Here is a 14,151-nt window from a genome sequence, read left to right as displayed (position 1 = left end):
CATGTTGGTGGGAGTTTGTGGAGATTCATTACTCTTTATGTAACCAAGTTATACCTGATGTGGGAATATTTGTTACTGATGCAAAAACAAACGTCAAAAGTGGAAAATTGTATACCTAAAATTGAGAAGCACAATAAAATTTCACCTAAATATATAGACTTGGAGAGAGAAAGCTGCTCACCAGTTCTGATACTTGGTTAAGCGTTTGATTATCCCTTGCTCTTCCATCAGGCACAGAAGCTGCCTGTTCTCATCTTCACTCCCATCACAGATGTGGACCTTGTCTGGTTGACATAACTTCGCACTTTGTTCAACAAAGTCTCTCACTGCAGGGCTCAAGGCATTCAGATCTCCCTGAACCACATTCAGAGGGTGTTGGGGCTGAGATTGGAGTTGAGGGGCCATCTCTTCTGTTGGAAATGGACCAGCAACAGACTGTAAACCAATCATAACATCAGTGCTCAGAGTGGTTGGAGTGAGGTTGTGCCTTAATTACGTCAGAGTGTTCACACATAATTTTAAAAAGTATTATATATGCCTTATTATACACTATGTTTCATGTATGTTGATGGTGTCTTAAATTTACATTCAATAAATGCATGGATTAGTGTGATAATTCTTCAGGATGAGTGTAAAGAAAAATGGTCATCAAATGCAATCTGTATTGAAAGCGACATAATTCTGGCTAAAACTGCACAACTAAAACTGAGATAGTAGAAACAGACTGTGAAAGAATACTGAATAAGAATGGAAACAATAATCAATTCTCAACAATAATTCAAAATCTGCTCTAAAAACATATGTAATGTCAAAATAGTAAAATATACACTTTGTTCTACAATGCCATCTATTTCCATAAACACCAGTTGTTAATCTGCATTATAATGTACTGAGGTTCACTTACTCTGCTTGGGAGCTCTTTCAGAGCGGGTTCAGCTGATCAGGTTTCTAACTTCTTTCTCTTCTGTTGAGCAACTTGAATTCTGAAGATCTTCAAGTGTCTGATGAGTTTTTGCCATGATGCCTGTGCCTTTAAATACACAATCAGAGGACCTCCCATCGTTCAGGATAAGGGGGCTCGTCATGTTCGTCATTGATAGTGAACATACCTCATTGAGAATACAGTTAATACTTAATCCAGTGAGACCAATCTGGACTCTTCATATTTGTTCTCGCAATCAGCAATCAATAGCTTTGAAAATATACAACAGCCACACCTCCTCAAGGACGTAGTTAATACATAATCCAGCCGATAATCTCTTCCAACAATCAGTGATCAATAGATGTTAAAATGTGCTACTTCTTTTCATTTCAGCTGAGGTCTGCAAGTTTCAGTGCTGGCTGAACATTCTCGAGCCAGACTCTGGTCCAGTTCTGACGCAACCTGTGTGTTGTTTGCTGATCCAAAAAGTGCTGTGTGAGACTTATGGGGTAACATTCTTGACATTAGGACAGGGCTATCATTGTGCTGATGCTCCAATCAGTCTTTACAAAGCTAGGCTACACCTCCAGAGCTGAAGGGCTGATAACATGGTCAGTTTCACTGTCCATTGATTGGCTCAGAATGGGGGCCTGACTCAGATACTGTGGATTCAACCCACAGTGATTGCGGATCTTAGAATGGAACAAAGTAATGAAAAGAATGGCTAACATTGATATAACATCTTTCATTACCTGATGATGTTCTAAAACACATTACTGTCAGTGAAACAGTTTTGATGTATTGTTACTGTTGTAATGTTGGAAACACATTACCCAATTTGCATTAAGATTTGATAAATGACCATCTCTTTGAGATGCTGGTTAGAGAAATAAAAATTGTCCAAGGTACGAGTGAGAACTTACTAGCTCTTAAAGACTGGTGCAGAGAGCAGCATTGGGTGAAGAATTGGAAGATAGGTACAAAATCTTGACAACTGCTTGGTGCAGGCAAGTTTTAGAATCTTGAGAGTTATAGCCAAGGAAGTGTAGTACTGGAAATGCACCAGTTTTGGATATGTTGGGCACCCTCTCCGTCAGAATGTGATTGATCATTGCACATGGTAGAATGGTGGGGTGGGGGATCAAGTGAGAACAGTTAAATGATTTCCTGGTTAAATAAAGAAACTAAGGAGGTTTGTTTAATGTGTAAGTAACTTCCACCTGATTTTAGAATTGGATTTTATTGTCACATGTACTCAATTATAGGAATACATGAGTACAGTGAAAAGTGAACAAAACTGCTATTCTTCGGCACCATCTTTGTTACAAAACCAGAACTTCCAAAAAAAAGAAAAAATTAAAAATGAACCAAAAGGTAAGAAAACATCCAGATCTTAAAGTTTGAAGTCTTATCTCCATAAAGACGTTTGGAATTCTGAGCTACCGATGCAGACACCTGGGCCTAGCCACGGCCTTGAATCTAGGTCAGTCTGTGAGTCTTGCATTGATCGTTGGGAACAGCTGTGTTCTTCTTGTCACTGGTGATATGAGAAAAATGAAAGAGTGCAAAAGTAAAAACAAAGAAGAAGAAAAAGAAAGAAAGCTGATAATAGCAGATAAGCTCTGGGCTCAGCCCTGCTACTCCGTTGCTGTTTTGCTTTTGTTTTATAATGACTGCAGCATCTATCTATAGCAAACACACAGTTTCACCTTCATTAGTAAGAACGATTTGAATTTCCATGGGCTTATTCCCTCTTGCCTAGGCATTTCCATAGTATTTTCCTAAAGCCACAGTCAGCAAACAGGGCTAATTTCTATGTAAATTCAAATACCTACACCTGCCCCCCACCCCACTCCCACATCCACCAATATCAGATATTACAAAGAGGATCACAGCACACAAAAAAACTGGAGAACAGGTCAAGAAATATTGGTCTTAGTAATATATATCCAAATGATATATATTTGAATATAAAAGAACGGGTTACAGGTAGTCCTTGTTTTCAATTGCCCCAATTAGTGTAATTTCATTTGAACAATGTTTGATCATTATGAGCTTTTTCCTTAAAATACATCTTCACTTCTGGGTTAACATTGTTTTGTGCAGAATCTGATCAGCATCTAGAGAGACAGAGGGGAAAAGGCAAAGTGAGGGATACAGTGTGAAATGCAGAGTGGCAGTCAGTTACATATTTATGAGATTAGTGTGATATAAGATGTATGATGTATATAGATACTCATTGGATCACAAAGCCTGTCCACAAGCACAGAGAGATATGGGGCCTAACATCTGCTGGCAAGAAGAGTCACGGTTTGAACGAGGGTCGCAAAAACCATTTTACTACTGAAGGTTGCTTTTTCTGATGAAGGGTCTAGGCCCGAAACGTCAGCCTTTCTGCTCCTATGATGCTGCTTGGCCTGCTGTGTTCATCCAGCCCTGCACCTTGTTGTCTCTTTACTACTGAAGGTTCTTGTGCTGCATGGAGAAGTCATAATACACTGCAGCTCTGCTGCTACCATTAATGCGTAGTATCTGTATATTTTGCATTGATAAATAAATTGGGGATTTTTTGTGCTGTATGACTCTATAACAGCAGGCACAAATAAAATTTATTCACATTTGTCCAAAACTCTTCACGTCATATACCTGTTACAAATCATTAACTTTAATGCTAATTACACATGGATATTCTACAAGTGCCAGTAATTTGCACGCAGAATATTCAGATCCATATTCCATTTTTAATTAAAGCTCTGACTCACCCGAAACATCACATAATATATGAATGCCATGTAAAAAGAAGGCAGATCAATTGAGATTGATCACTCTCAAACTGCAAGTGATCACTAAGTCAGTGGTAGTATGCATTTTAAACGTCAGCAGACAGCCATGGCAAGACACAAAATGCTGATTCTGAAATCTGTGTTGATGTTGCGTTCAATGGGTGCAGTTGACACCCTCCATTACAAAACGTAGGTGGGGCTTTTCAGTTGCAGATAAAGTACTCTTAAAATAAAAGCCAAGGGTAATTCAACTCAGTTACTCTTCCCTAATAAGCAACTGAACAAGGTTGTTGGGTGAGATCTAATTTAGTATCTGTCCTAAGGCAGAACATAACATGATTTAAATGAATTTTGATTGGTTTCTGGTAATAACATTGTTCCAACAGCAATTGTGTGGTATCTGGAATGAATTTCCTATCTTTGCATTTACAATAACGAATGCTGAAGCTTTAAAGGATGCTGCTTTAAAAGTGGACTTTATTTACAAGATAGATTCTAACATTGTCTTGGTGCAATGCAACCCATAACAGCATCACAATAATTCCCTGGAATTTTATGCCATCCCCCAAAGCTGCCCCTGTAAATAAGCAAAGTGGGAGATGGGGTTGCAAATTCAGGTGAGATGACGGGGATGCCAATGCCAATGCCAAAGCCCATTGACATTCCATCTCCACTGGCATTTTACCAGCAGAGGTGCTGAGGAGCCTTAGGTCAATTTAGGGCCCTTAACTGACCAATGAGTGCTCACTTAAGAGCCATTTTCAGCTGTTTGCTGGCATTTTACCAGGAGGAAGAAAGAGGGAATGATGCTGTATGGAGACCATCAGTGAAAATGGAGGGTCCACCCCCAGGGGCTAATGCTGCCCACAAGAAAAGCTGCCTGCTCTGGTGACTGGCTCCCCCTTCACTGAGGCCTGCATGATTGGTCCAGGCCAGTCCCAACCTTGCTCAACTTTATCCTGGGTCTCTGCAATATTTGCTGGTCTGGGGCCTACTTCAGTCCCATTAGTGGCCATCGCTCCCAGTGGCACTCCAGGATTTGAGGAGCAGCTGGCCTGTTCATTGAATAGCAGCTCTTGGAGGAGGGACATACTAACTGCTGATGGTTGAAAGCCGTGATTTCAGGCAACTAATTTACAGTAATGTAAAATGTTCCAAGGGCTGGAGGACACAGGTTCACACTTGACATTTTTAGCTGAGCCGTCTCCTTCACATTTAGCCCCAGTCAGAGAGAATAAAGGAGAGAAAAGTAGCTGAGTCTGGTCTTGTATAATCGCTTGTCCACAAATGTACTTTGAGTAGAGGTTCACAGCTTAGATCCAGGAGGGGATCTACCCTTGTAGAATTTCCCTATGCAAGGAATGGTGAGGTTAGTAAAATCACCCTCGTTGCTGACCAATCCAGAACAGATTGAGTAATAAACCTGGGCATTCCTGATCTGCCTGGCTGAACAAGTTACTACACTAACCAAGTGAGGCATTGAAGTTGCTATAAAAGGAACTTTTTCCACGTACAAATTCAATATGTTGCTAAATCAACATTTATGCCCCTGCCAGAAATGTTGTTTCTTTCAAAAGCAATTCTATTTATTTTAAGAGGCAAAGTGTGTCCATTGACAGAGTGAACCATGTTTAGCAGATATGGCATGTTTATTTTAGCGTTTGAATTGCAAAGACAGTGTGAGGTGCAATTTACAGAGCAAATGACATTTTTGAGGTAATGCATTATGTTTTCTTTGGAAAGCAACAACATTCAGGAGGCAAAGTCTGAATTGAATGAACGTTGAGTTAATGGCATTTTCTACGGGGTCTCAGAAGCCATCAGAGTGCTCCTAAATCTGTGCAAGCATTTTCAATGCGACTGTAGAAGCAGCAGAAAACTAAGTGAGAATTTAGTTTATGGATCCCGATCACATGAATGCTTGTGAATAGCTTTTGCGCAGGAGCTCTGCACGCCTCAAATATTTTTCTTTATTCACTTGTGGGACGTGGGTTTCGCTGGCTATCCAGCATTTGTTGCCCGTCTCGTTGTCCTTGAGAATCGGGCAGTGTGCTGGCTTCTTGAACCTCTGCAGTCCATGTGCTATAGGTAGACCCACAATATGTTTGGGGAGGGAATATCACAGAGCTTAGAGAAAAAGGTCATTTGGCCGAACTGGTCTACATTCCACACGAGCTTCCTCTTACCCTATTCAGCTCAGTCCATCATGTTCTTTCTTCTGAATGTAGCTGTCCAATTTCTCCTTAAAATGCATTGATCCATTTTCCTCAACTACCTTTATGTGACAGAAAGTTCCATATTCTAACCACTTTCTGAGTAAAGATGTTTCACCTTCAATTTCTTATTGGATTTAGTCACTTTATTTATTTATAAGCCCCAGTATTGGACTCCCCTCAAGTGGAAAAATCACTTGCTTCAAAAACAAAAATGCTGACTAACAAATAATGGAATGTTGGTAAGGGCTTCAAATGGTAAAGTTACCAGCCCTCAAGCCTTTTCTTGGAAATATCTTTATCCAATTCTTAAAATGATCCTTTTATAAGGGAGACTGCCACTAGTATCATTCTTCATTCCTCCAGTTGGCCTCTGCCATATCGTAATATGGCCAGTATACCAGTTGCATCCCTAAACTGGAGATTTTAAGAGATTAAAGTTTCCCCTGAATATCTGGCTTCTGAGTCCATTTTGAAATCTACATACAACTGCTGAATGCAGGTACTCTCAGCAAATACCTAATTGGAGATATGGAACAAGGATTCTGATACTTTCATGAGTCTGAAAATATCCTCTGTCACAGTCTGATGCATCCGACACCCATTGGCTTTGGGGCATTGTGAACAATGTTTCTGTACCGTAAGGACTTGAGATGAAGGTATCCCTACCGGAAGACTTTACAACATTCAGAGGAAGCTGTAAAGGCCCAGAACATTTACTCAAATCTGAGACCCCTCCTTTACCACTGTTGGGTGCATCCATTCCCACTAGATGGGTGCAGCAGTACAGTGGTGAGCAATTAGAAGTGAGAAACCATAGAAGTCCTTCGCATGCTAGTTACAATAAAATTTCACAGCATCAGGTCAAACATAGGCGAGGAAACCTATTGATTACAATGTACTGCCCTTTTCGTTATTCTTCCATGTTGAACACCATTTAAAAGAAGGTACAGATGATAGCAAGGGCACAGAATGCACTTTAGATGGGGAATTTAAATATCCATTACCAACAGTGGCTTAGTAGTACAAAAAAGGGTCAAGTCCTGAAAAACACAGATGCTAGACTGCACCTTGACAGTTGGTTGTGATGAAAAAATCTACTTCAAGACCTGACTGGTCATTAATGCAAATGTCTATTATGACATTTCTGGGAGCAACTAAAGCACAATCCTGGTGTAGATGAAGGTCCCTCTTCATGCTAAGGATAACTTTTGTTGTGTTGTGTGGCATTACCACTATGATAAATGGGATAGATTCAAAACAACGATCTGGCAGCTCAAAACTAAACATTTGTGAAGTGCTTTGAAACATCAGTGACTGCAGAATTGTATTCAGTCACAACAAACCCAGTCGACTGAATGAGGGCAAAATACTGTAGATGTTAGAAATCACAAACAAACACAGAAAATGCTGAAGTTTATATCCCAGAAAGGAATAAAATGTGTGTACCCTTACAACCCTCTATAACCTTCACATAATTTCTAATGGAGGGCATCCAGAATTGGACACATACTTCAGGAATTTTATAGAGGTTCACCATAACTTCCTAGTCTTTGTACCCTATACCTTAGTTTATTAAGTACAGGATTCCATTCTTTTGAACTGCTTTCTCAGGCTGATCTGCAAACTACAGCTGGTGAGCAAACTACTTCCTTCAAATCAGAGACAGCCTAGTAGGCCTTCCTATTGGAATTGGTCATGAAAAAGCAGAGGCTATACAGAGCTGGGAAAACTACTGGAAGAAGGAGAGAGATTTGAGGATCAGATTCTCATCAGGAGGTTGTATCTATGGAGTGTCTTTGGAGAACAACTCCCTTACCTGACCTTCAACTAAAAATGGATATTGAAATGTCTCTGCTTTAGCAAACTGTTTTGACGGAAATTGGCTACTGGTTGTAGACACAACTCAAACTTCAGGGTAAGGAGTGCATTGCCTACGTTTGTCAAATTGATTGGACCTGTATGTTTATGCAGCTGGACCATTCAAGGTAGTTATATAAATATGTTGCAGACACAACTCAAACTGCTACAGTCAGTTAGCCAGTTTCAGTCTCAGTTATATTTGAGACACCATGGCAGATCAAAGAGTGCCTACTGGGTGACAAAAATGTGACATGACTCATGACTTCAGTCCAGTAAGAATAGACTGGCATACTGTGACAGCTGTGTTGCCAGTATACAATTGGTATCTTCAAGCAATGCTCTGCAACCTGGATCACACTCCAGGGGACCTGCTAAGTGAGTATTAAGATTTATGGGAGTATGTTATATGCTGCACAACTTGGCCATTGTGAGGGACAGCACTTGTCATCATTTATCAGAATGAAGATGGCTACAACCTGTACAGTCATTCTATGTCAAAGTTCTGCTTGGATAAATGGTTAACGAGCGATGTCAGTAACCTGAACCCCAAATTTCCATTCACTAGTAGTTCCACACCTTTTACCATTCCTACTTCCCACATGTAAAATTGAAAGACAACACATAATACACATTCCAATCCAAATTTATAAATTAAATCATTCATAAATCATGTAAAAATAATCACTCTTGTGTACTCCCTTGATATCATGACCCTTTGTGATACTTCTCCACGGCTTGTGACTTTCAGTGGAGAAGCCTCAAAATGGCCTTGGAAAAAGGCCTTAAATATTTTTAAAATGCTCTGCTTCAGACTGCACTATCTGAGCTGGGCTGGCTAGCTGGAGACACTGCTGGAGTGGCAGTGATAAGACTGCCTACAATAACCCTGGGAGAGAATGGCAGGATCACATTCCATTGAACCACCAGCACTCACACGTGGTACTTCTTCAATTGCATTAAGGTGTTGGAAGAACAGAGTGCTGGAGATAACAAGGTGTAGAGCTGGATGAACACAGCAGGTCAAGCTGCATTCAGGTCCGGACCCTTCTTCAGAAAAAAATGGAGAGTGCTGGAGAGCTGTGATTTAGGGGGGAAAGTGGTTAGCACTGCTGCCTCACAGTGCCAGAAACCCAGGTTCAATTCCAGTCTTGGTTTACTGCCTGTGTGGAGTTTACACATTTTCCCCATGTCTGTGTGGGTTTCTGCCAGGTGCTCTGGTTTCCTCCTACAGTACAAAGATGGGTAGGTCAGGTGGACTGGCCACGCTAAATATGGAGGTTGGATAGGCGGCTGGCTTTGAGTGGGATCTCTTCGAAGGGTCAGTGCAGACTCCATGAACTGAAGGGCCTCTTTCTGCACTGTACAGATTCTGTGTCCTGGAAATGCCTGGGAACAGTAAAATCCAAAGAGTCGATTGCAGGAGTCAGAGCTTCCTCTAAAACACACAGCCATTGGGCTGGGGACTGGCTTGTGTTGCACTCGAAACAGAGACATCAGTTAACAAACACTGCGCCATGGAAGATGCCACTTGCTCCACGTTAGAAAGGGTGGGTTCCAAAGTCCTGTGCAAAGCACTGTGTCAAGTTGCTGCTGGACACCTCCATGTTCGTGGACATTCAATGTAAACAATCAAGGTTTCTAGTAGGCTTCCCAGACACCAGGTTAACCCTGTAAACTGCTTGTATTGAAACTTTCTTTTTAGTCTTAGCAAATGTAGTGCATGATGTCTTCCTCTGGTAAGCTGGTACTTCTGCTATCCTTTCATTCCTCACTTGTTCTTGCAAACTTATGCCTGATGTCTCACCATATGAAGATTCCTCTTTTATCTTACCTTCTAAATAAAACACAGTGCAAAAAAGCATAAGGACTATGCTATAGTGAAGGAAGAGAAGAAACACAAAATTGCATGCTTAAACTATTTGTGGCTTCTTAATTAGAAGAGATTGAGGGAAGAGACAGAGATGAAAGAAACAAGACGGGACAGAGTTTCCACTGGCCAGACAGGGTATATTGGACTTGCGCATGGGTATCCCTATGGATACCCATGTAACACAAGCTGAAAGAGTTACCTGACATATTGAATTTTCCTCTGGGAAAATCCTCTACTCCTTCAACTCTGTGAAAGTCTCCGTAAACAAAAAGCCTTCAAATGGTTCTGATGAAATTAAGTAGAATAGTTATTCACGAAAGGTAGATTATTAAATGCAAAGTCTAACTCCTGAGTAACTATTAAACTGACCCCATATCCCCCACCCTACCATTATCCGAGCCCACCAGACGTGGCCCTTGAACACCAGCCCTGCTGCCAAAACTGGACCAAAACCCCACCTTGCCATCAGACCTGACACCCCTTCCCCAACCTCAACATCAAACCTGATCTGACAGTCCTGATGCTGGAGTGGACTCAAGCCTCTGCCCTTCACCCCCACCACCCCCCACTGGACCTGACACAACCACCTGGTACATGAACCGCACCCCACTGGCACCCACCTTACATTGCACCCTTGCTCCCTACCCATCTGGTACCCTAAACTCCCAGCACCCCGACATCACACTTGCCTTATATGCTTACCCTTCTTTGACAGCAGTTGTAAAAGTGGCTGTCAGGACCTTCAACTTCAGATTAAGACAGCTGACTGCCGCAAAAAAAGGACGTTTTTTTCATTCATTCACAGGATTAGGGCATTGCCAGCTAGGCAGCATTTATTGCTAATCCCTAATTGCCCAGAGGGCAGTTAAGAGTCAACCACATTGCTGTGTGTCTGGAGTCACACGTAGGCCAGAGACCAGGTAAGGATGGCAGTTTCCTTGCCTAAGGACATTAGTGAACCAGATGGGCTTTCCCAACAATCAACAATGGATTCATGGTCATTGTTAGATTCTTAATTCAGATATTTACTGAATTCAAATTCCACAATCTGCTGTGGTGGGATTCAAACCCAAGTGCCCAAAACACTATCTGGGTTTCTGGTCTAGTCTAGTGATAATACCACTAGGCCATCAGCTCACCATGGAGAGCTTTCGTCTGACAGTTCTACGCTACAAAAGAACTGTCAGAATGTCCGAAACGTCAGCCTTCCTGCTCCTATGATGCTGCTTGGCCTGCTGTGTTCATCCAGCTCTACACCTTGTTATGTCAGAATGGAAATATGGCTCCCCATTTTTGAGTGGAATCTGCTCTCAGAAATGCAGTGTGCCTTACTTCTGTTAAATAAAATAAAGAGGTCTAGAATTGCAGTTTATGTGAGATTGCCAATCCTTTGAAAATTTGGCCCATTATTTTAACTTTAGGATGTTTATTTCATTGGTGAGGTGCTCGTTGTGTCTAGTATTCTGGAGCTTCCTTTTATTTTTGTCAGCAGTGGAATTTGTCTTCTCTTTGCAAGCTGGATGAAACCAAGGAGGAGGATCTAGGGGTATGATTTTTCTATGTTAGGGGTTCCTTATCCTCTGACTTGGATGGGATCCAACAGTCAATGGAGGGTTTAGTAAGGTGCAACATATTATCTATCACATGATTGAGTGCATGTCCAACTGATGTTAAATTGCTAACATCTACATGCTGGAGCAGGAGCCAGTCTGTCTTCCAAAACAATATATTTATATCTGTTTGGTCACTAGAAACAATGATTGCTCTTTCCACTTCCTAGTCCACCCACATTACTGAGGAAAGAAGGGTCCAGACCCAAAACATCAGCTTTCCTGCTCCTCTGATGCTGCTTGGCCTGCTGCGTTCATCCAGCTCTACACCTTGATATCTCAGGTTCTCCAGCATCGGCAGTTCCCACTATCTCTGGGGAAATCTAGCCTTTTTTCTAAAATAAATAAACCCACGATCAAATTAACAAATCACCAAATAGCAAATTACAAACAGTTCCCACCAGATGCAGTGTGGCAGTAATAAAAAAAGGGAATAAAACAAGGGTGGGGCAAAGAAAGGGTTAATTATTTTATTTCGCCTGTTTAGACATGTTATAACAAATATCTGAAGCAGGTGGAATTTTAACCGACTACTGGCTCAAATGCAGGGACACAAACACTCTACCGCAAGAACCCCAAATAATGTTTTTCTGAATAGCTTTAAAAGTTTTTAATCAACCTGCGCAAAGACGGTATTGCATAGATCTGGAGCAAGCAAGACTTGAACCTGGGCATTCTGGATCATTTCTTCTGTTTTACCAGAAGATGACAAAGGTGAAATGATGGTTCAGTGCAAACTGATGTTGGTTTGGAAGAATAAAAGTAATCTTGAGCTTTTAAATCTGCCTCAGTTCATAGATTTTCTTTGTCCGGAGCTTGCTGTTCAAGTGAAAACTATCCTTGAATGTACTGCTCATCATTCATGTACTGTTGCTTGAAATTCCCCTATTTACTGATCGATAAAGTTTGCTAACATATAACACAAACACTCTTACCTTTCTCAGTTGTGAATGGAAATTCACTTATTCAATTCTGCTTGGAAGTTGTACATTTTTTGGCTTCTTTTTAGATAATCCAGGTTCAGCACTCATCAGTATCGCTTCACCTTGTAGGCAGTGATGTCATTATGCTGCTGGCCATGCTGCAGATCTGCCTCCAGATCTGCACCTCTGAAAAATCCAGAATGCTGCTGGCTGCTTTCAAATGTGGAGGCACAGGAGGTTATGTCTGTGGTTGCGAGTAGTTTCCTGGGCCCCAATCGGCTTGTTTTGATCAGATACTGGACGTGGAGCATGGCAACAAAGTCTCAAATTTTTCTTCATCCTGCGTGCACTTATTAGATAAGAAGCAGTAGAAGAAAAACTGTAGGTCTACAGAGACGGGCAGAAGTACAGGAGTAGATGAGCTACTCTTGCAGAAAGTCTGCAGGGAATCATGGGCTGAATAGCCTCCTCTGTTTCTCATGTTGTAATATAACGGCTTTACACATCAGTTCCCAACATATTCCTTATTCATTTGTATGCATTGCCACCACAAAACTTACCTTACCCTGCAGTGACAGTCCATCTGGACCAAACTGATACGTGATGCAACAAGCTGGCAAAGCCTGTTAACAGCATGCACTTTTCTCTAGCCATGCAGCTTTTAGTGACATGACGCGCAACATTTGCATGGTGAGGGAGTGCGGCCAGGCGGTGAGCAGGCATATATGGTGAGGAAACACAGGTGGTGAGACTAACTGTCAGACACTCTGTGATTGAGTGAGCGATCATGAACTATGTGTTGAAGACCATGGCTCCGCATTTCCTTCTACCAATCCATGGACCTTGTCTTTTCTCTTGAGTATCTGTCCAAATTTTGTATCTGCCTGTAGAATTCCTGCTCATCCCACTATTGTGACCTTGCACCAGTTATCAGAACTTTCTGGCTGGTACGCCACCAAGAACCTACTTTAGGCAGATGTGAGTGCCTTTTCTTGTGCATCACGATCAATTAATGCATTAGCACCTACTCTTTGAATTGTAAGATCCTTTCCTTCTGGTTCTAATTTGCAGAATACGTGGGTATGCAATATGCAATGTGCTTCATCATTATCACCTTCTTCAATGATCGCAGTATTTGAAAATTCATAATGCACCCTTCTTACTTGTGAGGAGGGTGCTTTTACAGTCTGATCCCCACCTTGTATCACAAGAGCCTTTCCATCACATCCTGTAATGTTTCTCAGACCTCTTTCCCTATGCCCATGTCTCTTATAATAAGCCAGGTCACCAGAGGTGAATTCTCCACCAGAATCACCTTTTCTGAATCTTTTCTGGTTACTTCACTTTGATAAACACTTCCTGCTAGTATGTAGTGGTGGCACTTAAATGGATGAGAAATATCAATTAATAGTCATTTCCTCTAGGATGGGATGAACATAGAAGGTAAAACTGGACTTCACACATATACATGAGGGCAGTACGACCCTGAACACTCCCAAACAATTTACAATTTTTTTTAGCATATATCTATTGTTCTCACCAGAGCCACCTGCAGCTTGCAATTTGGCTGATCTGTCAGTTATGTTGTATTACATTTCTTTGACCAGGCAGTATTTCTTTCCAAACAAACTATTGCTCAGTGGACTTTCTGAAACAGTGTTTGGAATTACCGTATTTAAGTTTTCACAAATACCACTTAACTCAATATTTGCAAATTATTTTCCATTACTTGTTAGAAAATCTGTTTGCCTTCCAAACCCTGTGCTAATCCATTTTTCCATAATCTTATCCACTTGACTGTTTGTCCTTATTCATTACTGCAAATATGCAGAATCCAGTAGCCTTATCTACAAAATGCATGTGTCAGGCATAGGCAGTTGGGATCAAGTGAATCCCTTGAGGAGTATAGTGGGTGTAGAAGTATACTTAAGAGGGAAATCAGGAGGGCAAAAAGAGGACATAAGATA

At 41.3% G+C, this 14,151-nt stretch overlaps 1 long non-coding RNA gene across 1 annotated transcript; it reads right to left on the bottom strand.

Annotated features, from left to right (window-relative positions):
* Positions 1–184: 184 nt before the first annotated feature.
* LOC125485464 lies at positions 185–12,443 on the bottom strand. The gene is made up of 3 exons (XR_007264187.1): positions 12,197–12,443; positions 905–2,459; positions 185–435 (listed from the first exon to the last, which is right to left on the bottom strand). It is a non-coding gene; the product is annotated as an uncharacterized LOC125485464 (long non-coding RNA).
* Positions 12,444–14,151: the final 1,708 nt, after the last annotated feature.

The sequence above is a fragment of the Rhincodon typus genome, chromosome 19 (assembly GCF_021869965.1).
Source record: "Rhincodon typus isolate 14 chromosome 19, sRhiTyp1.1, whole genome shotgun sequence".
Lineage (NCBI taxonomy): Eukaryota > Metazoa > Chordata > Chondrichthyes > Orectolobiformes > Rhincodontidae > Rhincodon > Rhincodon typus.
Note: the sequence above shows the minus strand (reverse complement) of the source record. Positions and strands in the feature narration are given on the sequence as shown.